At 42.7% G+C, this 24,825-nt stretch overlaps 1 protein-coding gene across 1 annotated transcript in view; it reads left to right on the top strand.

The window, feature by feature from the left end:
* Nucleotides 1-2,353: 2,353 nt before the first annotated feature.
* The window catches only part of gpr139 (G protein-coupled receptor 139), a 116,623-nt gene continuing 94,151 nt past the window's right edge, over nt 2,354-24,825 (top strand). Inside the window, exon 1 of the mRNA XM_073060563.1 lies at nt 2,354-2,448. The gene's annotated coding sequence lies outside the window, so the exon portion shown is untranslated. The remainder of the gene's footprint in view (nt 2,449-24,825) is intronic.

Below are 24,825 nucleotides of genomic sequence, written 5' to 3'. Positions count from 1 at the left end.
CGGCCCGAAACGTTGACTGTGCTTCTTCCTATAGATGCTGCCTGGCCTGCTGCGTTCCACAAGCATTTTGTGTGTGTTGCTTGAGCATCTGTTGTAAAATACTAGCAAAAGACTAGCTTAAAATCTCATTTTAATACAAGATTTAGAAGAAGGTAGATGAGAAAAAGAGATATGATAAAAGCAATAGTTCCATTCACATTGGCTTCTGCGAGAGCAGGGGTGTCTTCAATAATCATCATACTTAAGTTGTGCAATGGCCCTTCTTCGCATCCCTTTCCTATTCCCATGAACACAAAGCAATACTGCAAATGTCAGCCACTCTCAAACATCCTACCGCTTGTTGGTCAATATTTCGTTCATCTCTTTCCATTTACTATCAAACATCCCAAAAAGGAGGCTTGCCATCCAACAACCAAACATGTTAAAGTGGAAGCGATAGAAAAGAAGAAAATCTATGCAATTAAACTTAATTCTGATACACCGAAATTTATTATGCAACCATGCAGCTTTTAGACTGTAAAACATGTGACCAATTTAAACTGTATTTTCTTCTGCCTTGTGTCACATCCCTGAATTCCCTGCCTATTAATGTGCCTTCATAAACGCCTCTTAAATGTTACTACCATATCTGCTTCCACCACCTTCCCTGGCTGCACTTTCCCAGTACCTATCCAGATGGAATACAAGGTGTTGCTCCTCCAACCTGACAGTAGCCTCAGCACGCCAGCAGAGGAGACCATGGACCGATGTGTCGGAATAGGAATGGGAAGTAGAACTGAAATGGGTGGCCACTGGGAGATCCCACTTTTTCTGGCGGATGAAGCGAAGGTGCTCAGCAAAGCGGTTTCCCAATCTACGTCGGGTTTCACCAACATACAGGAAGCCACACAGAAGCACAGGATGTGGTAGCTCCCACTTCACCTGTGAGTCTATACGGGCCATCTACTATATCCAGTGGTAAGCGGAATCTCCTGGTGGCCACTCATTTTAATTCTATTTCCCATTCCCATTCCCATTCCAACATTTCAGTTCACGGCCTCCTCTACAGCTGTGATGATACCACACTCAGGTTGCAAGAGCAACACCTTATATTCCATCTGGGTAGCATGACAGCATGTACATCGATTTCTCAAACTTTTAGTAACTACTACACCCTCTTTGTCCTTCACCATTTCCTATTCCAATTTCCCTTTCTCACCTTACCTGCCCATTACCTCCCTCCAGTGCTCTTTCCCCTTCCCTTTCTTACATGGCCTTCTATCCTCTCCTGTCAGATTCCCTTTTCTCCAGCCCTTTATCTCTTCAACCAATTGACTTCCCAGCTCTTTACTTCATCCTCCTCCTCTCCTGGTTTCACCTACCACCAACTATGTTGGACTTTTTCTTCCCTTTCCACCGCATCCCTGTCTTACTCTGAGTTCTCATTTCCTTTTTCCAGTCCTGATGAAGGATCTTGGCCCAAAATATCAACTGTTTATTCTTTTCCATAGGTGCTGTATGGTTGGCTGAGTTCCTCCAGCATTTCATCCTATACCTTCTCTGATGAATGAGATGGTCTTAACTACCAGCCTTTGGCTTTTGCAGCCCTTGAGGTCCACACCAAAGTCTGATCCTCATACAGCTGTGAAGACGTCAAGAAGCAATGAGCATGTCAGGTTATGATGGAGCTGAAGGGAGAGTTGTGGGGATGGGGAAGTGGTGATGAAACAATGGAATATTAAAGCATTTGGAGTCATCTCATTTCTATGTCACCAACTCCCATCATCCTTCTCATCAGCAGTTGCACTTCACACTTATGACTCTACCGAAGAGCTGTATAATGCAGGTGAACTGCAGTCCAAAAGGTGAAGATGAATATTTTATACTCTGTCAACATTCTTAAGGTGCCAGAGCTCTTGAAATAGAGTGTGTGCAGATCCAAGGTCAAGCCATGCATGGAATCATTTGACTGAGATTTGATGTGCCACAAAGCTAGTCTTTCAATGCAAGGAAAAGACTTTATCGTATTCCCCTGCACATCAGCCCACCTACCTGGGCATGGCTCCTACATCTCTCTGCAGCTATGGTCAGTCTGCTTGGAAGGCCTGTTAGTACTTCACATATTCCTCCTCATGATCAATGATTTTCCATTTCATTTTCTGCCCCCGTGTATTTTTCCGTTTCTATTCAGCTGAGAAGGGCTTGGAGAGGGTTGTGCCTGATGCATACAGTCTCCACAACTGCCTCTGCCACCACCATCTGCTCCTGCTCATTCGTGTTACTACATCATGAAGTGAAGACCCACGCTGTCTAATGAATCCCAATGACAGGAGAGTATTTGAACCTGTGTATATTGATCACGAATGCTGTGACTGTGCACTCCAAGAAAGAACCAGGGAATCTCCGTCAATAAACTGCATGAAGGCTGCACACCAGAAGGCCTGGTAGGAGGAAATCATTACTGGCAAGGTAAGGACTTTGCAATTTATTATGACTGGGTTGTTCTCATTGAATAAATGTCAACAGCATTGTCTTTTGTATTCATGGGATCTGACGGCATTTAATACTACTGGGAGCCCGTCATCTCCTCAGCACATATGGAAAGGGACCTGGAAACACCCCTGCTCTCTGTAAGGGCTCTATCTTTGTATGGATTATCCAGTCTATGAAGTGGCAGCTCATTTACTATTCCTGTCCCTACAGTTCTCTGCTCCCTTCTGCTGCAAGGGAGAGCACAGAACTATGAATCATCATAACCATGGAATTAAATAAATAGCAAAGAGGGGGGCTATTTGATATATTGTACTTGTGCTGTTTCTTTGAAAGACAGATAAATTTCAGCTTTGCCTTTTCATTTTAGCCCTTTGAGCTTGCATCCCAAAGAACAAGCACAGTTCCCCTTTTAAACTATTTATTGAATCAGCTTCCACGGTAATTGTAAATAGACTGTTTCAGGTATCAGCTATGTGAATGAAAACATTTCATCAAATCTTTCCTTGAACTCTTCTGCCAAAGAAATGAGTCCACAACCTATGCTTTTTGGACCTTTGCCAAAGATAAAAAGTTTCCTCAATCTACTCTTTTCAAGCTCTTATCATTAAGGAAATATTTTTACTCTGAGGAGAAAGGACCAAAGTCTTCCATCTTTCCTCATCTTTGGTCATATGACAATAAGTCTCTTCTGCTTCATACCTCTCTGGCACTACACTTGCAGTGTTCTACATCTTGTTACTTTAGAGGTCTGTACTTTTATTTAGAAATGCAAATAACTCATATGCATTTTAATTACTTTATTATAATACCCTGTCATCTTTAAGTATTTGAATCTTAAAGGGCTCACTTTTCTTTTCATAGTTATCATTTATTTTACATGTATACTGCCTACACTTGTATATAAATTCATTGCTGGTGGGTAGTAGTATTGAATGTAGTGTCACTGTGTTCTCTGCCTTCAGAATTCAGCTCCATTGATTTCAATTATGCTTTCTTATAGGGTACTTATTGCCATTGAATTACTACACAACAAAATACATTATTCCATATTAGTCCTCCAAAAGTGTATCACTTCTTATTTATTTGCATTCATCTTTATCCTGGTTGTGTCTGTCTTTTTTTTTCTATTCTAAACTCACAGCGATTATTGTCTGCTACTAGTTTTCCAAGTTTTGTGTGACCTGCAAACTTTATAATGAAGCTCTCAATGCCAAATGCATAATCTATATTATGAGATGCATGAATACAGCAGAAGTTTAAGGGTGAGTAACTGCAACGGATGAATAGATAGGGATGTTATAAAATGCATAGAAAGAGAAAAATGGATGTACCTGTAAGTATAAATTTGATAGATTATACATAGATAAAAGATCAAAGAACAGTACAACACTAAGAAAGGGCCTTTGGCCCGCAACATCATGCCAAATTAATTAAGCTAACAATGCCAAATCCCTTCTGTAGTGTATTTAATATTTCAGTAATATTTGAGTAATATAGTAATTGTGTGATTAAGCATTCTTGGTTATTTACATAATTCATCATGGTTTATATGTAAGAAGTACATGAATAGCATATTTCATTACGCCACCACGTCATATGTGAGCCCCACACGAAAGAAAAATTGAGTAGACAAGTTTATCCCGACCCCTGTGTTTTCCTTTGGATTAGTTTCTGGAGTTACAAAACATAACAGTGTCAATGAAAATTTTTAAACCAAACCCAAGGCGACTATCCACCTGTTGAAGTGCATCATGTTTTTCTTCAGAAGGGGAGAAAGAGACGTCTGAGTTAAAAAATAAATGCAGCACATTTTTCTTTGGAAGGGAAGAGAGACATCCATGTCAAAAAAATGAGTAATATCGTTTCCTTCAGAAGAGGAGAGAGCCTTTCAAGTTTAAAAATAAAGGCAGAAAAAGGACAAAATTTAAAAACTGTGAGTACAGCTAAGGGTTGATAAAATAGTGAGTACCTGGTGATAATAATAATAAATTTTAAAAAGCAGAAATGGCTAGCTACATCAGAAAGAGATGCATTCGATTGCACAACAGATAACTGGATGACATATACTAAATGAATTGAGTAGTATTTTGAAGCAAATGAAATACTTAATAAAAATGACTGCTAGTGTTTCTGAGTACAATAGGTAGAGAAGCATACAGTGTGCTTAGAGGTTTAACAGCTTCAACTAAACCAGGTAAAATGGGCTTTGTTGATATCATGAATGTAATGCAGGAATATTTAGAACTAAAACCACTGTTGATTTCAGAATGTTTTAGATTCATTAACAGAAAGGGAGTCCATTTCAGCTTACGTAGCTGAATTGAAGAAGTTGGCTGAGCATTGTCAGTTCAATGATGGGTTTAGTACTGCACTTAGAGATCATAGAACCATAGAACACTACAGCACAATACAGGCCCTTCAGCCCTCCATGTTGTGCCAACCCATATAATCCTTAAAAAATAGCACTAAACCCACACTACCCCATAACCCTCTAATTTTCTTTCATCCATGTGCCTGTCCAAGAGGCTCTTAAATACCCCTAATGTTTTAGCCTCCACCACCATCCCTGGCAAGTCATTCCAGGCACTCACAACCCTCTGTGTAAAAAACTTACCCCTGATGTCTCCCCTAAACTTCCCTCCCTTAATTTTGTACATATGCCCTCTGGTGTTTGCTATTGGTATCCTGGCAAACAGGTACTGACTATCCACCCTATCTATGACTCTCATAATCTTGTAGACCTCTATCAAGTCCCCTCTCATTCTTCTACGCTCCAAAGAGAAAAGTGCCAGCTCTGCTAACCTTGCTTCATGTGACTTGTTCTCCAAACCAGGCAACATCCTGGTAAATTTCCTCTGCACCCTCTCCATAGGTTCCACATCCTTCCTATAATGAGGTGACCAGAACTGAACACAATACTCTAAGTACAGTCTCACCAGAGATTTGTAGAGTTGCAAAATGACCTCTCTACTCTTAAACTCAATCCCCTTGAAGCCTAGCATCCCATAGGCCTTCTTAACTGCCCCTCCTACTTCTTGCTTCTTATATCTAGCATATGCTTCCTTTTTCCTCTTGATGAGTTGCCTCACATGTTTTGTCAGCCACGGTTCCCTTTTCCTACCATTTTTTTCCTTGCCTCAGTGGGACAAACCTATCCTGAACCCAGCTCAAGTGGTCCCTAAACTTCTCCCACATTACTTCTGTGCTTTCCCCTTTGAACATCTGTTTCCAATTTACTCTCACTAGTTCCTGCCTCATCCCTTCAAAGTTAGCCCTTCCCCAGTTAAGCACTTTACCATTTCGTCTGATTTTATCCCTTTCCATAGCTATGCTGAAGCTAAGGGAGTTGTGTTCACTCTCACCAAAATGTTCCCCCACCAAGAGGTCTGTCACCTGACCAGGTTCATTACCCAGAACTAGATCCAGTATAGCCTCTCCTCATGTCAGCCAGTCCACATACTGTGTCAGGAATCCTTCTTGAACACACCTGACAAGTTCAACCCCATCTATCCCCCTTGCACTCAGGAGGTGCCAGTCAATATGAAGTAGGCCACGTACAATGAGCAAGTCGGGCAGACAAAAATAAATGAACTGCACAAGGAAGAGGAAAAGCCAAGTTGCAGTTTCAAAGAGAGCAGTAATCTCTGTCCTTTGATGAAAAACCTGATAAAGATGAGAGTGACACAAGACTAAGTAGCCTTAAGATACACAATGTGAAAACTAACAATAGACAAGCAATATGGCTAACACAAGAACTGAATCTGAGAGGCAAATTTATTAAAATGGAATTAGTCACTGGTTGGCTGTTTCAATCATTTCACAAAATGAGTTTGTACAGCATTTCAAAGATACTGAATTGAAGCCTGCAGCTATCAAACTAAGAACTTATTCTGAAGGAAAGAGAACTCCAGTGGGAATGGTATATGTAACAGTGAAATACAACAACCAATAAGACACATTGGGCTTGAAAGTGGTAAAAACAGGAGAGCAAGCATTGTGGGGCCCTGATTTGCTGAGACAACTACAACTTGATTGGAGATCCATCCACCATTTGCATGCCAAATTCCCTGTAATAAAATGCCACACCCAGGTTTTACAAAGCCCGTCTGGTTTCTTATACCATCCATGATAAAGTAGCCAGTGAGCTAGACTGCATGGAGGCTGAAGGAATTCTTTCTAAGGTTGAGTGGGGCCCATGGGCAATGCCATTGGTCCTAGTAGCCAATAAGGATGGGCCTGTTAAAATAGTGTCATGGAGTCATAGAAAAGTACAGCCCAGAAACAGGTCCTTTGGCCCATCTAGTCCATGCTGAAACCATTTAAACTGCCTATTCCCATCAACCTGCACCAGGACTATAGCCCTCTATTCCCCCACCATCTATGTACCTATCCAAACTTCTCTTAAACATTGAAATCAAGTTCGCATGCATCGGTGGTGATTTTAAGGTCACCACCAACCCAGTACTGAAAGCAGATCAATACCCTCTGCCCAGTATAGAGGATATATTTACAAACCTTCCTGGCGGGAAACATTTCAGCAAAGAGGACTTAGCTGAGGCTTATCTACAGATAGAAATGTAAGAAGAGCCCAAAGTGTTTCTCACCATAAACTCTCACAAAGGGCTTCATCACTATCGTAGGCTTGTTTTTCAAGTAGCATCTACCCTTGCAATCTGGAAGAAAGCTATGGACCAGGTGCAGCACATTCCAGGCATTCATCAATCTCTGTGTCAAAAAAATATTTGCCCTGCACACCTACATGATATAGTATGGTAGGTCTGTTGTGGCAAGGTGGGGGATGTAGACATGCACACAACATGATTTAAGTCCATGTACCTCTGTATGAACCTATACTGATCTGGATAGGTTGATAAAATGTTTCCTACATCCTATTCAAGAGAGAAACACAAACTCCTCTGCTAAACTGCTAGGCTGCATTTTTATTTCCATAGGTGATGAAGAATATCTGAATCCAGTTGCTTCTATTAGTACTCCAGAGAAGGTGTCAAGGAAACATGATCAGTTTTTGACAGCTTAGAATGTGTTTTCATGGCTACTCACTCTTTATCAATTCCAAATGTTACCTTTGGGCTGTCGTTTTGAAAAGTGGAGTACCGACTCCATCAGCTCATTGCATCCTAACCATCAAACCTTGAGTGCATCTCAGCATCATTAAATCCAACTGACTAGATTAAAGAATAATTGCCAACTACACTGAGCAAAACACACAAAATGCTGGAGGAACTCAGCAGACCAGGCAGCATCTATGGAAAAGAGTCCAACTGATCTGTCTTTTTAGGGTTCCCAGACAGCATCAGCTTCACATCCTGAATCTCCCAGTTATTGTCAGCATCCGGAGAAAGTGCAGGAATGTAAATAGTGTAAAGGGACAAATGTGCAGGCATATTTATGACTCCACAACAACTGTAATTATTAGGTGCTTTAGAAAGATATACCCCTGTTTGCCCCAGGTTTCTCATACCCTGGTCTGGGTCTACATATTATTTTGTTTGAGAATGATTTTATAATTTAGGATTGGGTACAAACTACTGAACAAATATTACCTTCGCCTTGCAAAGCCACAGCTTGTGGAAGGAAGCTACAGCAGAACTGGTAGACCCTGGCTATTAATCATTGCGATCTGCAGACAGTCATTGTCTCTGACACTTCCTTGCATTAACAATTCCCAACCTTCAAACATGCACATCCTGCTCTGCAGAGGAAGCCTGTGTAAATTAGCCAGTGACACAAGATGCCCTCAAGCAGACAAGCAAGGACATGTTATAGGAAGTTCTTTTTGAGGCATATTACCTGTGGAATATGACTCATCAATTTTGTTTGACTTCTGTACAATTTCAGAAAGATGCTGCGAATCTGAAAATTCTGAGGATTATTCTCCTTGCAAACAAGCACATTATAACACTGACAAAATGCCAGAGGAACTCCACAAGTGTGATAGAATCTACGGAAATTAATTAGCAGTCAATATTTTGGGCCGAGACCCTTCTTTGGGACTGGAAAAGAATGGGGGAGACTCCAGAATGAAAAGGGTGAGGAGGGAAGGAGAACTAGATAGAGGGTGATAGGTGAAGCTAGGTAGGTGGGAAAGGTAAAGGAATTGGAGAAGAATGAAATTGGTAGGAGAGAAAGCTAGACCTTCAGTTTGGAAGCTAGTCAGACAGAATATAAGGAGCAGTACCTCATATTCCCTCTGGGTAGTCTCTAACCTCACGGGATGAGCATTTATTTCCCTTTCTGGTAAATTCTTTCCCTCACCCTTCCCTTCTATTTCCCACTCTAGTCTCTTAACTCTTCTCCTCACTTGCCAATCATCTCCCGCAGTGCCTTTCTTTCTTCCTTTTCTCTCATGGTCCACTCTCCTCTCCTATCAGCTTCCTTCTTCTCCAGCCCTTTACCTTTCCCTTCCACTTGGCTTCAACCTTATTTATGTATTTATTTTATTTATTTAGTGATACAGTGTAGTGTAGGCCATTCTGTCCCTTCAAGCCATGCTGCCCCAGCAACCCCTAACAAACCTGATTAACCCTAACCTAACCACAGGACAATTTACAATGACCAATTAAATTACCTGGTACACCTTTGGACTTTGGGAGGAAACCAGAGGACTTGGAGAAAATCTATGCATTCCATGGGGAATATGTACAGAGGGTTCTTACAGAAAAGGCGCCAGAGTTGGACACCAAACTCCGAAATGCCCCAAGGTGTTACAGTGTTGGGCTAACCACTACACTATCATGGTGCTCCAATTTCTAGCTAGTTCTCCTTCTCCTCTCTCCACCTTTTTAATCTGGCATCTTCTGTCTTCATTTCCAGTCCTGAAGAAGGGTCACAGCATGAAATGTTGACTGTTTATTCATTTCCATGGATGCTGCCTGGCCTGCTGAGTCCCTCCAGTATTTTGTATGTGTTAATCTGGATTTCCAGCATCTGCAGAATCTCTTGTGCTCATATTGAAATACAGTTTGAAACTTCAGAATTAACTTGTTCAGGATGCAGCTAGAAAAGCACTTTACAGAGGGGAAAAGGTTCTTTAAGTAGATTTATAAAACCCAGAAAAAGAAAGCCATTGTCAACAGTTTTGTTCGCAAATATTTTCAATGGTGAATGATCTTTTGCTGCATTAATTAATACATTTTAATACTAATTAATACATTTGAAGATTACAACAGAGATGGATTTAAAAGGTTACATCATGTAAATAGTGTTTTCATTTGCTGAGTGGGCAGTGAGATTATTTTCAATGTAGGCTATTAAGTCTGAACTTGCTTTCTTGCTCAAAGTCCACTTCTTTAATATTTTTTCCCCAAACAACTATTGGATATCTTTAAGTGAAAGAAATGCTACTTCAACTAGGACCTATGCCACATGATACACATTTTTAACAAATTCCCGTGTAAAGGCATGGCATGAATAAGACACAGCCTCAAATGAGAATGAGAAAGTGAGTAGTTCTGCTGCTATGGGGAGACTGGAACAGCATTGCCAGAACATAACAACATAAGAAATGAGAAGCAGGAATAGACACTTAGCCCATCACGCCTGCCTCAACTTTCAGTGCAATCTTTCCTGATCCATTCCAGTTCCACTGTCTCTTCTCTGCCAGTTCCCAGGTCCCCAATAAAATCTCTACCTCTTCGTTACATACTCCTAGTGACCTAGCTTTCACAACTCTCTTGGAAAATTCCAGAGATGTATCACCTTTATTTATTATTGATGTGTTCTATAAGCTCCTCTTTTACAAATGGCTTTCCTCTAATCTTGAGACTATGTTGTCTCGCTTGAAATTCTCCCACTAGAGAGGACATTTAAATACCTACCCTTGTATGCCTCCATTATCCCTCCTGACAGTGATTGTCACCAGTTCTTCCTGTCAGGCCTGAACAGACAGGCCCGTCCCTCTCTCCACCTGTCAACATTTCCAACTCATCACCTGCAGCCTATTTAAACCCAATTCTCAGTCGCAGTTGTTATTTACCCATTGAACCAGCCAGCCTCAACCAGTTGCTCCTAGCTTTCAGTTCCTTGTTGCCCTTGTTGTCTGTTGTGTTTGTTATCAGTTCTCTCTTGTTTTGAAGCCCTTGTGACTTATTATTTTGCAGTTTTTTATTAAAGTTACCATTCACTGCTGAATTGTCTCTGCTCCTCTGCATTTGGGTCAACACTTCCCTACATTTCTTGACACTTTGATATTATTTCAAACTAGCTCATCAGCAATTTCTGGAATATTAGCAGTGTCCTTAGCCATGAAGTCTGATGCGAAGTATTGATTCAACATACCTTCCAGTTGCTTGTTTCCCATCATAAACTCCCCAGTCTGACCCTCCAAGGATTTAACACGTCCTAACTCTTCTGTTTTTATACAGTAGATCCATAAGATCCTTGGCTGTTTGTTTTGATATGACTTGTCAGTTGTCCTTTGTAACTAATTTTCTACTTATTCACTTTTTATTCTCTCACTTTTCACTCTTGTAAAATTCCCAGTCCAGATGTCAGAATTAGAATCAGATTTAATATTACCAGCATATGTTCATTGTCCATTCAGAAATTGGATGGCAGAAGGCAAGAAGCTGTTCCTGAATCACTGAGCGTGTACCTTCTGTACCTCCATCCTGACAGTAGCAATGAGAACAAGCCTGGGTGATGGGGGGGGGGGGGGCCTTAATGATGGATGCCCCTTTTTGAGGCATCACTCCTTGAAGGTGTCTTAGACACAACAGAAGCTAGAACCCATGATGGAGCTGATTAAGTTTACAACTCTCTGCAGCTTATTTCAATCCTGCACAGTAGCCTTACCAGATGGTGATGCAGCCAGTCAGAATACTCTCCACAGTACATCTGTAGAAATTTGCAAGTCTTTGGTGACATACCAAATCTCCTCAAACTCCTAATGAAATATAGCTGCTGTCGTGCCTTCTTTATAGCTGCAAACCAGAGCATCCGGAGGAAATCCATGTGGTCACAGCATGACCTTGACCATCACCTTGTTCTTCTCCTTCAGCATTCTGAGGAAAGTATTATCCAATTCCTTATCCTGTCCCTTACAAGAGTATGATAAAACTGTCATGTCAGAGTATCACCAAGAGTTTATCATGAAACACAGACCCCTGCTTTTTTGACTTCTCTGATTCAGCAGATCGGTCCATCCTGTGTATCAAGGAGCCTTCTGTCTCACCGATGTATCCGGTGTGTTCAGAGTGATTACAGTGAGAGTAGTTCAGAAGAGGTATACCTAGAAGCTTTGTAAGCAGCCTGCAACACATCGCCATGCTTCACAGGCACCATCTTGCTCATGAAAAATAGCTTTTACAGGATAATAAAGACATAAAATAGAATCTTGAAAACTATACACTAAAAAGTTACAAACAACTCATGTGCAAAAGAAGACAAATTATACAATTTTAAAAAAATAATACTGAGAACACGGGTTAGAGAGTCCTGGAAAATGTGTCTTAGTAGATTGTAGAACTAGTTCAGAGTTGTGGCAAATGAGGTTACCTTCTATTCAGAAGTTGATGGTTGTAGAGGAATGGCTGTTCCTGAATCTGGTGGTGTGGGACCTAAGGCTCCTGTACCTCCTGCCCGAGGGCAGTGAGAGGGGAAAATGACCTGGATGACGGTGTTCCTTGATGATGGATGCTACTTCCTTGGGGCAGCGCTCAATGTGCACAGTGGTGTGAATGGGATTTCCCTATGGTGGACTGGGCTGTGTCCACCACTTTCTGTCTATTTCATTCCTGGAAATTGGGCTTTCCATATCAGTCCATGAAGCAGCCAGTTAGGATATGCTCCACTGTGCTGCTATAGAAGTTTGTCAAAGTTTTAGGTGACATACCGAATCTATGCAAACTTCTAAGACATATGGGCTCAGTCGCGCCTTCTTTATGATGGCAATTCTGTGCTGGTTCCAGGACAGATCCTCTGATAGGACAAGGCAAAGGAATTTTATGTTACTGACCCTCTCTACCTTTGATCCCCTAATGAGGACTGGATCATAGACTTCCAACTTCTCCCTCCTCTAGACGATAATCAGATTTTTGCTTTGGTGACGATCAGTGAGAGACTGTCATGGCACCATTTGACCATAATCTCAGTCACTCTCTATATGGCCTTCTCATTTTGAGAATTTACAGGACCTTCTGTACATACCCTTATGAATGAAAATCAAAGTAATTTCACAAACGTGGAATCCTACGGTTGTGCCTGAACACCTGCCCGTTAATGCAAATATCTAATCAGCCAATCACGTGGCAGCTACTCCATGCATAAAAGCATACAAGCGTGGTCAAGAGGTTCAGTTGTTGTTCAGACCAAACATCAGAATGCGGAAGAAATGTGATTTAAGCGACTTTGACCGTGGAATGATTGTTGGTGCCAGACAGGGCTCTTTAATTATCTCAGAAACTGCTGTTCTCCTGGCATTTTCACACACAGTCTCTAGAGTTTACAGAGAATGATGTGAAAAAATAAAACATCCAGTGAGCTGCAGTTCTGTGGGCAAGAGCACGTCATTAATGAGAGAGGTTAGAGGAGAATGGCCAGACTGCTTCAAGTTAACAGGAAAGTGACAGTACCTCAAATAACCATGCATTAAAAAGTGGAGTAGAAAATGCACAATGTGTCAAATGTTGAAGTGGATGGCCTACAGCAACAGAAGACCACAAACATACACTCTGTGGCAACTTTATTAGGTACAGAAGATAGCCACTGAGTGTGTATTTCCAAATGTATACATCAGGGATCTGAATAAGATCAATTCATATTTGTCTAACAGAGGAAATTATATTCATAGCACGTAATCATTTCAAAATAAGACTGGAGTTTGTGATCTAAAGCTTCCTCCACTTTTCCACACTTCATTCCTTTGTTAACATGGCTCTTAGAACAATTTTTGCCTGTTTCTGTCCTAACAAGGAATGGATGTTAGGTTTCTCTGGATAAGGCTTTTGTGAAGTTCTTTATGATATTTTACACTTTATGCATAAACTTGCTGTTGTTGTAGTTGATATTGGATCTAGAATGCCTATTTTAAGCAATTATATTCTCTTGCTGATGTAACAGTGATAAAGCATATATATGAACTGATACTTTTCAAAATAAAAACAATGAAACATATTGATTCATAGATATCAAATGGCAATAAAAATAAATGTGAACATTTCAATCAGCATAAAGCTCCAACCTTTATTGTGTACAACATAGCATAAGTATCCCTAATGTTTGGAAAAAAAATGATCAAATTTGCTACAGGCAATGGCAGAAAACTACAAATAATATATCAGCAATTGGAGAAGATCTTCTCCTAGTCATTGGATAATAGATATACTTATTCATGGGAATAGCACCTATCATTAGACAATAAAAGACAGCAATACATTCCAATTCTTCAAGTAACTCAAAGAGAAAATTAATGGTAGGAGAGGAAGATGGCATCTGGATGAAAGTTAAAGGGATATGAACAACAGCTGCAGAGGTTGATACAATGATATCTGATCGTCATGATCTCAAACCTTCACAAATATAAAAAATTTTAAACCAACAGCAAAAATGGTGCTCCACAGCAAAAATGAAGTCTGGATTGAAGCTCCAGGAGGTAAAGGAGTCAACCATGCTTTCAGCTGCTATTAGTGTCTGAAGTTGAATGGGAGAAAGGGCCTCAGTTCTTCTCCCAATGATTATCTCCATGGATCAGGATTATATTTGTTTACAAAATATAACAGGTGCATGACTGGCCATTATTGTAATTGCACATTTTAACTATGGGATGTAGTAGTTGGTCTTCCTCAACAAAAGAGAAAAAAGAAATTGTTTAACACCCCTAATTTTCCCAGAACATTCAAGAGCATTTTGTATCTATCTTATTAACTTTAAAATGAACCATGGTTGTAAAATACAATAATAAGATAAATCAGGGGTTTTGATGCAAATAGTTGGAAAGTGAACATTGTGCCATATATAAAGAAGATCAGTTACTGCTCAAAGAGTGCCATGCAAATCTCTACCAACCCAGGCAGAATGTTATTTTAAAGGCTTATATGAAGTACATGAATTCATCAGAAAACACTGGCAACATAGGGTATGTTCCAGCCCTGTTGCAATTCTAAAAGATGGAGCTACCAACTGCGCTAAATTCACACTTTAAGGATTATAAGATTAAAGTTACGGATCAACTGAAAATTATTGAAGATTATTAGTGGGTAAAATAATTGAAACATTATGAAGGATTGGCTGAAGCATTCATTATATGACAATGCTGAATACGCATTCACCTGTATAGATCCAGAGGGGTGGCTTCTGCTTGACAAACTTCCTCAAATCCTTTAAAATGATAAGAGCAGTGGATAATATAGGTATGCTATTTTGAGGTTTTATTTTTTGGGTGAGAGACTGCCTATGAAAATAAAATCAGTCATATTCAAGGTTAAGTATGGAAAAAATATACCAAATGTTGGAGAGACCATTGATGAAAGAAGAAATGATAGCCTGAAGTTGTGAACTATAATGGACTCCAGAGCTTAAAGCCCTTTGTATAGGCATGAAAATCTTTTAGTTTAAGATGATCCTACAATGGCGAGTCTGAAACAAATGAGGGATCGATTTCATCTTTAGAGTAGATTGATTGCTTTTCATTTACATAAAGAAGATGAAACAAACGAGTTTAAGTCAAGTCAAGTCACTTATATTGTCATTTCGACCATAACTGCTGGTACAGTGCACAGTAAAAGTGAGACAATGTTTTTCAGGACCATGGTGTTACATGACACAGTACAAAAACTAGACTGAACTACGTAAAAAAAAAACAACACAGAGAAAGCTACACTAGAATACAGACCTACACAGGACTGCATAAAGTGCACAAAAACAGTGCAGGCATTACAATAAATAATAAACAGGACAATAGGGCAAGGTGTCAGTCCGGGCTTCGGGTATTGAGGAGTCTGATAGCTTGGGGGAAGAAACTGTTATATAGTCTGGTCGTGAGAGCCTGAATGCTTCGGAGCCTTTTCCCAGACAGCAGGAGGGAGAAGAGGTTATATGAGGGGTGCATGGGGTCCTTCATAATGCTGTTTCCTTTGCGGATGCAGGATGTAGTGTAAATGTCCGTGATGGCGGGAAGAGAGACCCTGATGATCTTCTCAGCTGACCTCACTATCTGCTGCAGGGTCTTGCGATCTGAGATGGTGCAATTTACAAACCAGGCAGTGATGCAGCTGCTCAGGATGCTCTCAATACAACCCCTGTAGAATGTGATGAGGATGGGGGGTGGGAGATAGACTTTCCTCAGCCTTCACAGAAAGTAGAGACGCTGTTGGGCTTTCTTTGCTGTGAAGCTGGTGTTGAGGGACCAGGTGAGATTCTCCGTCAGGTGAACACCAAGAAATTTGGTGCTCTTTATGATCTCTACCGAAGAGCCGTCAATGTTCAGCGGGGAGTGGTCACTCCATGCCCTCCTGAAGTCAACAACCATCTCTTTTGTTTTGTTCACATTAAGAGACAGGTTGTTGGCTCTGCACCAGTCCGTTAGCCACTGCACTTCCTCTCTGTATGCTGACTCATCGTTCTTGCTGATGAGACCCACCACAGTCGTGTCATCGGCGAACTTGATGATATGGTTCGAGGTGTGTGTTGCAGCACAGTTGTGGGTCAGTAGAGTGAACAGCAGTGGACTGAGCACACAGCCCTGTGCTCAGTGTGATGGTGTTGGAGATGCTGCTCCCAATCTGGACTGACTGAGTCAGGAAGTCTAGGATCCAGTTGCAGAAGGAGGTGTTCAGGCCCAGTAGGCTCAGCTTTCCAATCAGTTTCTGAGTGATGATTAAAGCTAAAAGGTACAAAATTCTGTATGATGGGAAAGAGGATGTACTGAGCATATGATAGAAATTCTATTATTATGTCACAGACATAGACTGATCATTTTCAATATCTATACAACCTGCAGACTCAGTTATGAAACAAACAAAATGTTACAACAGGCAATACATATTATACTAAGCCTCAATAAATCTGAGAAATTGATGCACCATCAATAACTCTCTCTCTGAGACGTGAAGGCGCGATATCGGCTTTTATTGACTGGAAGAAAGAACAAGCAGTAGTTGACCACCATACTACATCCTGGAGACTGAGCCGGGCTCAGGCCTCAATTGCCTTTATACAGGGGTCTGTGGGAGGAGCCACAGGAGCAGTCAGCAGGGGGCATGTCCAGACAGGTATGTGTAGTTCACCACATTCACCCCCCCCCCCTTTGTTTTAAAAGAGAGTCCCCATGGGGCGAAGTTTCTTACAAGTATATTTACAGGTTAAGTCTATCAGGTGGTCGAATCTGTCGCTGCGATCTACGTAGCACCGGCTGTGATTGCACAGGTGCCGGTGGTGATTGCACCGGAGACGGAGGTTGTGCTGGTTCCGGCCTAACTGGAGGTGTCAGCCCACTGGGCGTCAGTGATCCCTCATGCGTGTGCGAGGCGCCTGGTATAGGAGTGTTGTGAGGAGTCTGTGTAGGGCTTGGTGTGCACGGTGTCACCTCAGGTACAGGGTTCTTAGTTACCGTGGAGTGTTCGGGATAGTGGTCTGCTGCTCCTGCGGGTGCCAGGTCGCAGACGGAGACCGTGTCCTCCCGCCCATCAGGTAAGACCACGTAGGCATACTGGGGGTTCGCATGTAGAAGGTGAACCCTCTCGACCAGCGGGGAGTATTTATTACTCCTCACATGTTTCCGGAGCAGCACTGGCCCTGGGGATGTAAGCCAAGCCGGTAGGGTGGTCCCAGTGACAGACTTCCTGGGAAAAGAAAATAGGCGCTTGTGAGGGGTGGCATTGGTGGACGTACATAACAGGGAGCGGATAGAGTGGAGTGCCTCGGGGAGGACCTCCTGCCATCGAGAGACGGGCAACCCTTTCGACTTAGGGGCTAAAAGTGTGGCCTTCCACACTGTGGCATTCTCCCTCTCCACCTGTCCAATTCCCCAGGGATTATAACTCGTGGTCCGACTAGTAGCAATGCCCCTAGCCAGCAGGTACCAGCGCAGCTCATCACTCATAAAGGAGGACCCTCTATCACTGTGGATATAGCAGGGATATCCAAACAGAGTGAAGAGCTGGCGCAGGGCTTTTATGACGGACGTGGTAGTGGTGTCGGGGCAGGGGATGGCAAAGGGGAACCGCGAGTACTTGTCGATAATGTTGAGAAAGTAGACATTGCGGTCGGTGGAGGGAAGGGGGCCCTTAAAGTCAACACTCAGTCGCTCAAAGGGGCAGGTGGCCTTGATAAGTTGCGCCTTTTCAGGAGGGTAGAAGTGCGGTTTGCACTCAGCGCAGACTTGGCAGTCCCTGGTCATCGTCCTGATGTCCTCAAGGGAGTACGGCAGGGCTTTCACGAAATGGTAAAATCGGGTGACCCCCGGATGGCAAAGATGTGCATGGAGGGCGTATAGCTGGTCGAGCTGTGCACTGGCACACGCTCCCCGGGATAGGGCATCAGGGGGCTCATTGAGCCTTCCAGGCCGGTCCAGGATATCATAGTTGTAGGTGGAGAGTTCTATTCTCCACCGCAAAATTTTATCATTTTTGATTTTGCCCCGCTGTTGGTTGCTGAACATGAACGCAACTGAGCGCTGGTCGGTCAGCAAGGTGAACCTTTTGCCGGCGAGATAGTGCCTCCAGTGCCTAATAGCTTCCACTATGGCTTGGACTTCTTTCTCCACCACGGAGTGCCGAATTTCAGGGCCTTGAAGGGTACGAGAAAAGAATGCTACTGGCCTGCCTGCCTGATTGAGGGTAGCAGCCAGCACGAAATTGGAGGCGTCACTCTCTACTTGGAAGGGAATGGTCTCGTCCACCGCATGCATCGTTGCTTTGGCAATGTCCCCTTTAATGCGGCTGAAGGCCGCGCAGGCCTCGGCAGAGAGGGGAAAAATGGTAGACTTGACCAGGGGGCGGGCCTTGTCTGCATAATGGGGGACCCATTGGGCGTAATAGGAAAAGAAGCCCAGGCACCTTCTGAGGGCTTTGAGGCTGGTGGGAAGAGGGAGTTCTAACAGGGGGCGCATACAGTCGGGATCAGGGCCAATGACCCCGTTCTCCACGACATACCCAAGGATAGCGAGTCAGGTGGTTCCGAACACACACTTGTCCCTATTATAAGTAAGGTTCAGGGCTTTGGCCACTTGGAAAAATCGTTGGAGGTTGGTGTTGTGATCCGGCCAGTCGTGACCACAGATGGTGATGTTATCCAGATAGGGAAATGTGGCCTTCAGTTGGCACTGGTCCACCATCCGGTCCATTTCCCTCTGGAAGACCAAGACACCATTTATGACACCGAATGGGACGCGCAGGAAGTGATAGAGCCTGCTGCCCGCCTCGAAGGCGGTGTAGGGGCGGTCCTCTGGGCGGATGGGGAGCTGGTGATAAGCGGATTTCAGATCTATTGTCGAGTACACCTTGTACTGAGCTATCTGGTTGACCATATCCGCGATGCGGGGTAGGGGGTACGCGTCAAGCTGCGTGAACCTATTGATGGTTTGACTATAGTCCACGACCATCCTATTTTTCTGCCCGGTCAGAACAACAACCACCTGGGCCCTCCAAGGACTTGTGCTTGGCTCAATGATCCCCTCCCCGAGCAGCCGCTGCACCTCTGACTGAATGAAGACCCTGTCCCCCGTGCTGTACCTCCTACTTTTAGTTGCCACAGGTTTACAGTCAGGGGTCAGGTTGGCGAACAGCAGTGGGGGAGGGATCTTGAGGGTGGAGAGGCTGCAAGTGGTGTCGGTAGCGCAGCTGTCGGCATGGTGCTGGGCGGGGTGTGTGGTTCGGTGTGTGTGTGTGGTCAGTAGTGGGGTATATGGCTAAGTCCCACAAAACTGAGGATTCCTGACAGTGAGCGGTGGGAGAGGCCCGTCATATGCCATTGTCACACTTTCGAGGTGGCTCTGGAAGTCCAGCCCCAATAGCACAGGCGCGCACAGTTGAGGCATGACCAGTAACGCAAAGTCCCGATATTCTGTGCCCTGCACCACCAGTGTCACTACACAACCCCCCGGATGTCTGTGGAATGCGACCCAGAAGCCATGGTGACCCTCTGGCTTACCAGCCGTGTCATGGGTCTGCAGCGTTGCACTGTGTCCGGGTCAATAAAACTCTCAGTGCTGCCCGTGTCAAACAGGCAGCTAGTCCTGTGCCCCTCCACCAGGATGTCCATCATTGACCTTGCAAGCTGGTGTGGGGCGTTTTGGTCGAGGGTTACGGAGGCCAGAGTTGAACCGCCGTCTTGGTGCCCGGTAAACACCGGTGGGTAGGGGGCGGGGCATGTTGGCGCCGACAAAGATGGCCACCCACATCCGGGCATGCAAGATGGTGGCCCCCATGTCTCGCACGAGACGGGCAGGCAAGATGGCAGCGACCAAGATGGCAGCCCCCATGCCTCACACGCAGCGCTGCCCGACCCCGCTCGTGGTTTAGACTTACAGACCTTGGCGAAATGGCCCTTCTTCCCGCAGCTGGAGCAGGTAGCTTCTCGGGCCAGGCAGCGTTTTCGGGGGTGCTTTTCGAGTCCACAGAAGTAACACTGCGCGGGCTTGCGACTGGCAGCAGCTGTGGTCGGGTTCGGGGAGTTCGTGGAATCGCGACTGACCACAGAAATAGAAAGCACTCAAAATACTCAGCAGGTCAACTGTAAATGCTGATTTCTCAGCAGCCAGATTTAGCATGATTGTAAAGCCACACAGAGTCCTCAATGGCGTCCTTAGTGTAAAGATGTGACTTTGTCACCAATGCTGTCTTTGAGATGCATCTGCAACAGGACACTCGGCAAGGGCAGCGCCAAGTCGATTTATCCCTTGTATTGCCTCAGACATTGCCACTGCAGTCCCAACATGATAGATCATGTCCTTGAGGCTTCTGTCAGCTTGTTCACTTGGTGCTGCTGCCAACATACTCTCGGTAATGGAAGTTCCCCAACTCAGAGAACCTTTTGTCATTTTGTTACTTTCATAGTTTCTTCCAAGTTCCATAAAACATGGAGGAACAATTGTTCAACGCCTGTATGTGGTAATCAGGAGGAAGTTTCCTTGTTCATATTCGACGTATGTCATGGGACTTTGTGGGTTCCTCGGTTAATGTTGAGAATTCCAAAGGGATGTTCGCTCCAGGACACATTTCTACCTCTTATGAGTGAACAATATCCTTGTTTCAAGAAGATGTCATCATGGTTTATATTCCTCTTTAAGAGCCTTAAAGCCTGACTAGATGGTAGTTGCTTCATTCCAGTGTAGAGTAGCTGGTTCCCATGGAGAACAAAGTATAAGGAGGCAGGGAGATTAAGGAAAAAAGGCAATAGATGGGAAATTGGAGTGGAGTGGATTTGAATCTCTCTGAAAAGTTCATCCCTGATGGTACATTGTGATTACAGCTTCCCCCCGAATTCCTTGAAAAGCATCAGCCAAAGCATTCCCCAGTTCAAGAGATTTATCAACCATATTTATTGACTCTTGTAAGCCTCTTTACAAAGTCTGTCAACGCCACTTAGTATTTAATTGGAATGGGAGAAATTATTAAGAATGGGGCCACTTTAAATCAGTCATGCTGCACTCTCAGCAGGAGGTCACTGTATTCTATTGTGAGTAAATTTCAAATCTTGCAGATCATGACATTTAGATCCAATCAAATACCTGAAGTTAGCTATACCCACTGATGATATCTTCGTGTGCAGGAAATGTAATAGGCATTTACACCAAGGTGAATAACAACCAAAAGTGCTTGGTTGACTTTTCAAGTGGACAGAATATTTGCTAGAAATGGGTACAATTTCTCAAGCAAGGCAGATGTTGTCATTTTATGAAATATAAATGTAGAAAATGCTGGAAAAAAGTCAGCAGTTTAGGCAGCATCGGTGGAAAGAGAAACAGTCAATGTTTCAGGTCTGTGAAGAAGGATCATAGACCCAAACTATTGAGTGCGTCTCTTTTCTCAGATATTGCCTTACCTGCCGAGCTTTCCAATATTTTCTGGTTTTATTTCAGCTTTCCAACATCTGTTGGTTCGTTGATTTTAATTTGTTTTTTTATGAGCAATATATACATAATAAACATGCACAACTGGAACTATTTCCTGAATATTTAAATTATGCAGGTATTACTACTTTCAGCTTGATAAGATTTCTTATTTTATATATATATACACACACACACAGGCTTGAAGCATGGCAATTTGATCCCATTTTCAATCATCAAGTAAACTGGTGCACTGATGGCATTATAACATTTACAAAATATTGTGGGGAAGTGATAGTGGCATTGGGAAGTATCAGGTCCAGTTTGATTTCCAGTGGGTGATATTTCACCACGAAATGTATGTAAACATTATAAACTTTTTGCATTTTGGCATATAGAAGTGCTGCAAACAAATTTTCTCTAAAACGCTTGCTAGCCTTTAGAACTGTGAAGACTTAGCCATTTAAAAGTGATATAATATGCCTCTTATTAATCATGACAAAGGTCAGGACCATATAACGAATACCTGACAGAGAAGATTGCCATAGTTTTCACGGGCTAATAAGATGCAAAGAAGCTGGAGTTCACAATAGCATTATTTCATGAGCAGTTGACATTATTTCTCTACCCACCAGAAATTTTGATTAAATTGCCTCATCATATTTCTTTAAAGATGGGTTTCCCAGGGAATGAAACAATGATAATTACAGTTTTTTTCCCACTTTGTTTTGACTCTTGGATAAAATGTACCTGTGCTCAATGCTTTATAGGAGTAATAGAATATTCCATACTGCTGCCGATGGGGTATTGTCTAACTCTAATCTTAAAGTAAGGCTGGATGAATGAGGAAAAATATAAGCTATAATACTTTGCCTAATCTTGTAGATAAAGGTACTTCTTCAGGAAGAACTAGGAAGGTGATACATCCTTCTCTGTCCATTAAGTTACATGCCAATGGGTGGAGGAGGTACTGGGGGGGTCCTGTTTTTATGTCAGTTGTCAAAATTCACTTCACAAACAAATTGTTGAACTATCCATAGAAGGAACCGTTCATACAACCTAGAATTACCTGGTAATGCTTGCTCCTCCGAAAGATCTTCTAGGTCCTAGTTAACCATATTTGAAGAAATACTTAGAAGATGAAAGCTGCAAGACAGCAGTAAATGTTCCAGGTTCACTCCTGACCTCTGGTGCCATCTGTGTGCAGAGTTCTTATTCACCTCAGACTATATGATTTCCCCCAGGTAACCAGGTAGCCTAATTCAAATAATGGTAACGTAGCAGCCAGCACAACGCTATACAGCTTGGGGCATTGGAGTTCAGTTTCGATGCTGTAAGTAAGAAATTTGCACGTTCTTCCCATGAGTACTTGAGTCTCCTCCAAGTGCTTTGGTTTCCTCCCTCAATCCAAAGAGGTACCAGTTAATTAATCATTGTAAATTGTCCTGTGGTTGCTGGCCTGTGCAGCTCATTGGGCTAGAAGGTCCTGTTTTCTGCTGCACCTCTAAATAACAAATAAATACAGTGGATTCTGGTTAATTGGACCATTCGTCAATCAGTGCGGCCATCTTTTTGGGACAGCTCTTCAAGAATAAAAACTACATTGAGAAAATACTTGGGATTCCCATCATCCATTTGGGACACAATGCCACTTAATTGCAGCAGTGAACCGTTGCCGAGCAGTTTCTAAGTCGCATCAGTCGCGTGCACTTTCATGGCCATTACACATAGCTCCATGCTTAGAGTGATCAGTTTATAAATAGTGTCGGTCACACGTGTTTGTTTTCAAAAGGCAAATGATTTTTGTCACTGATGGTTGGTAAGAAATAAGCAGGAAGACAATTCAGAGCTGTTTTGTTCACTTTGGTTTCAAGTATCCACACCTGAAGATGTTAGAAATGGCCGGGAAAGAAAATGAAACGAGTTCACAATTTCAAAAAGTTAGGAATTATGAAGAATTTGGATGATGCAATCATCTAGAGCATTGTACAAAGGCAATCCGTTATCTGCACCAGGTGCCTGCACTGACTCTGTTCACTTACAGTCCATCATAAGAACATGGTGAATGAATCACTCCATCCATAACTATTAGGAACTGGTACACAGTTGTATAGTAGTGTAGAGGGGTCGGTAGTGTTCTAATTTGTTCTGTATTTCATTTAAATACATAAATTGTCACTGAGTCAAATGATAATTTGTATTTTTTATACTTTTAAATTATTTCTATGAAACTTTGGTTAATTAGGGCAGCGGCTTAATTGGGCCAAAATGTACTGGCCTTGATGTGTCTCAGTAAACCAAAATCCACTGTACATTAAAGCAGGAGTACTGCAAACAAGTACAATATAAAGTTCTGTTTTTAATTCATGGGGTGTGGCCTTTGTCAGCAAAGTCATGATTTAATGCTAATCGTTAATTTCCACTAACATAAACACATTAATAAGTATGTATAGTGAGAGTACTCCCAAGCTGTTATTATGTAGTCCTTCAGGATATTCAACCAGTATGAACGTAATAAAGATAACAAACCTAGTTGGAGGGGAGAATGTTTTGTGACTTGGAGGGAAACTTGCAGGTAATCTTTTAGCGTTCATCCTTCTCAGTACTAAAGTGTATGTGCCTCTGAGATATTGTTAAGGGAACTATGTGGAGGTGCGGCTGGGGGACTTGTAGATCAAACATAATACAACCATGGGGTGTTGATGGTGGATGGAGTGACTATTCAACACAATGGATAGAATATAGAACATAGAATAATACAGCACATTACAGGCCCTTTGGCCCACAATGTTGTGCCAATCCTTAAACCCTGCCTCCCATATAACCCCCATCCTAAATTCTTCCATATACCTGTCTAGTAGTCTCTTAAACTTCACTAGTGTATCTGCCTCCACCACTGACTCAGGCGGTGCATTCCACGCACCAACTACTCTCTGAGTAAAAACACCTTCCTCTAGTATCCCCATTGAACTTCCCACCCCTTACCTTAAAGCCATGTCCTCTTGTATTGAGCAGTGGTGCCCTGGGGAAGAGGCACTGGCTGTCCACTCTATCTATTCCTCTTAATATCTTGTACACCTGTATCATGTCTCCTCTCATCCTCCTTCTCTCCAAAGAGTAAAGCCCTAGCTCCCTTAATCTCTGATCATAATCCATACTCTCTAAACCAGGCAGCATCCTGGTAAATCTCCTCTGTACCCTTTCCAATGCTTCAACATCCTTCCTATAGTGAGGCAACCAGAACTGGACACAGCACTCCAAGTGTGGCCCAACCAGAGTTTCATAGAGCTGCATCATTACCTTGTGACTCTTAAACTCTTTTCTGTAAAATTATTAATAGTTAAATA

This window comes from Hemitrygon akajei, chromosome 11 (assembly GCF_048418815.1).
Source record: "Hemitrygon akajei chromosome 11, sHemAka1.3, whole genome shotgun sequence".
Taxonomy (NCBI): domain Eukaryota; kingdom Metazoa; phylum Chordata; class Chondrichthyes; order Myliobatiformes; family Dasyatidae; genus Hemitrygon; species Hemitrygon akajei.
This window is presented reverse-complemented; position numbering and strand designations above follow the sequence as displayed.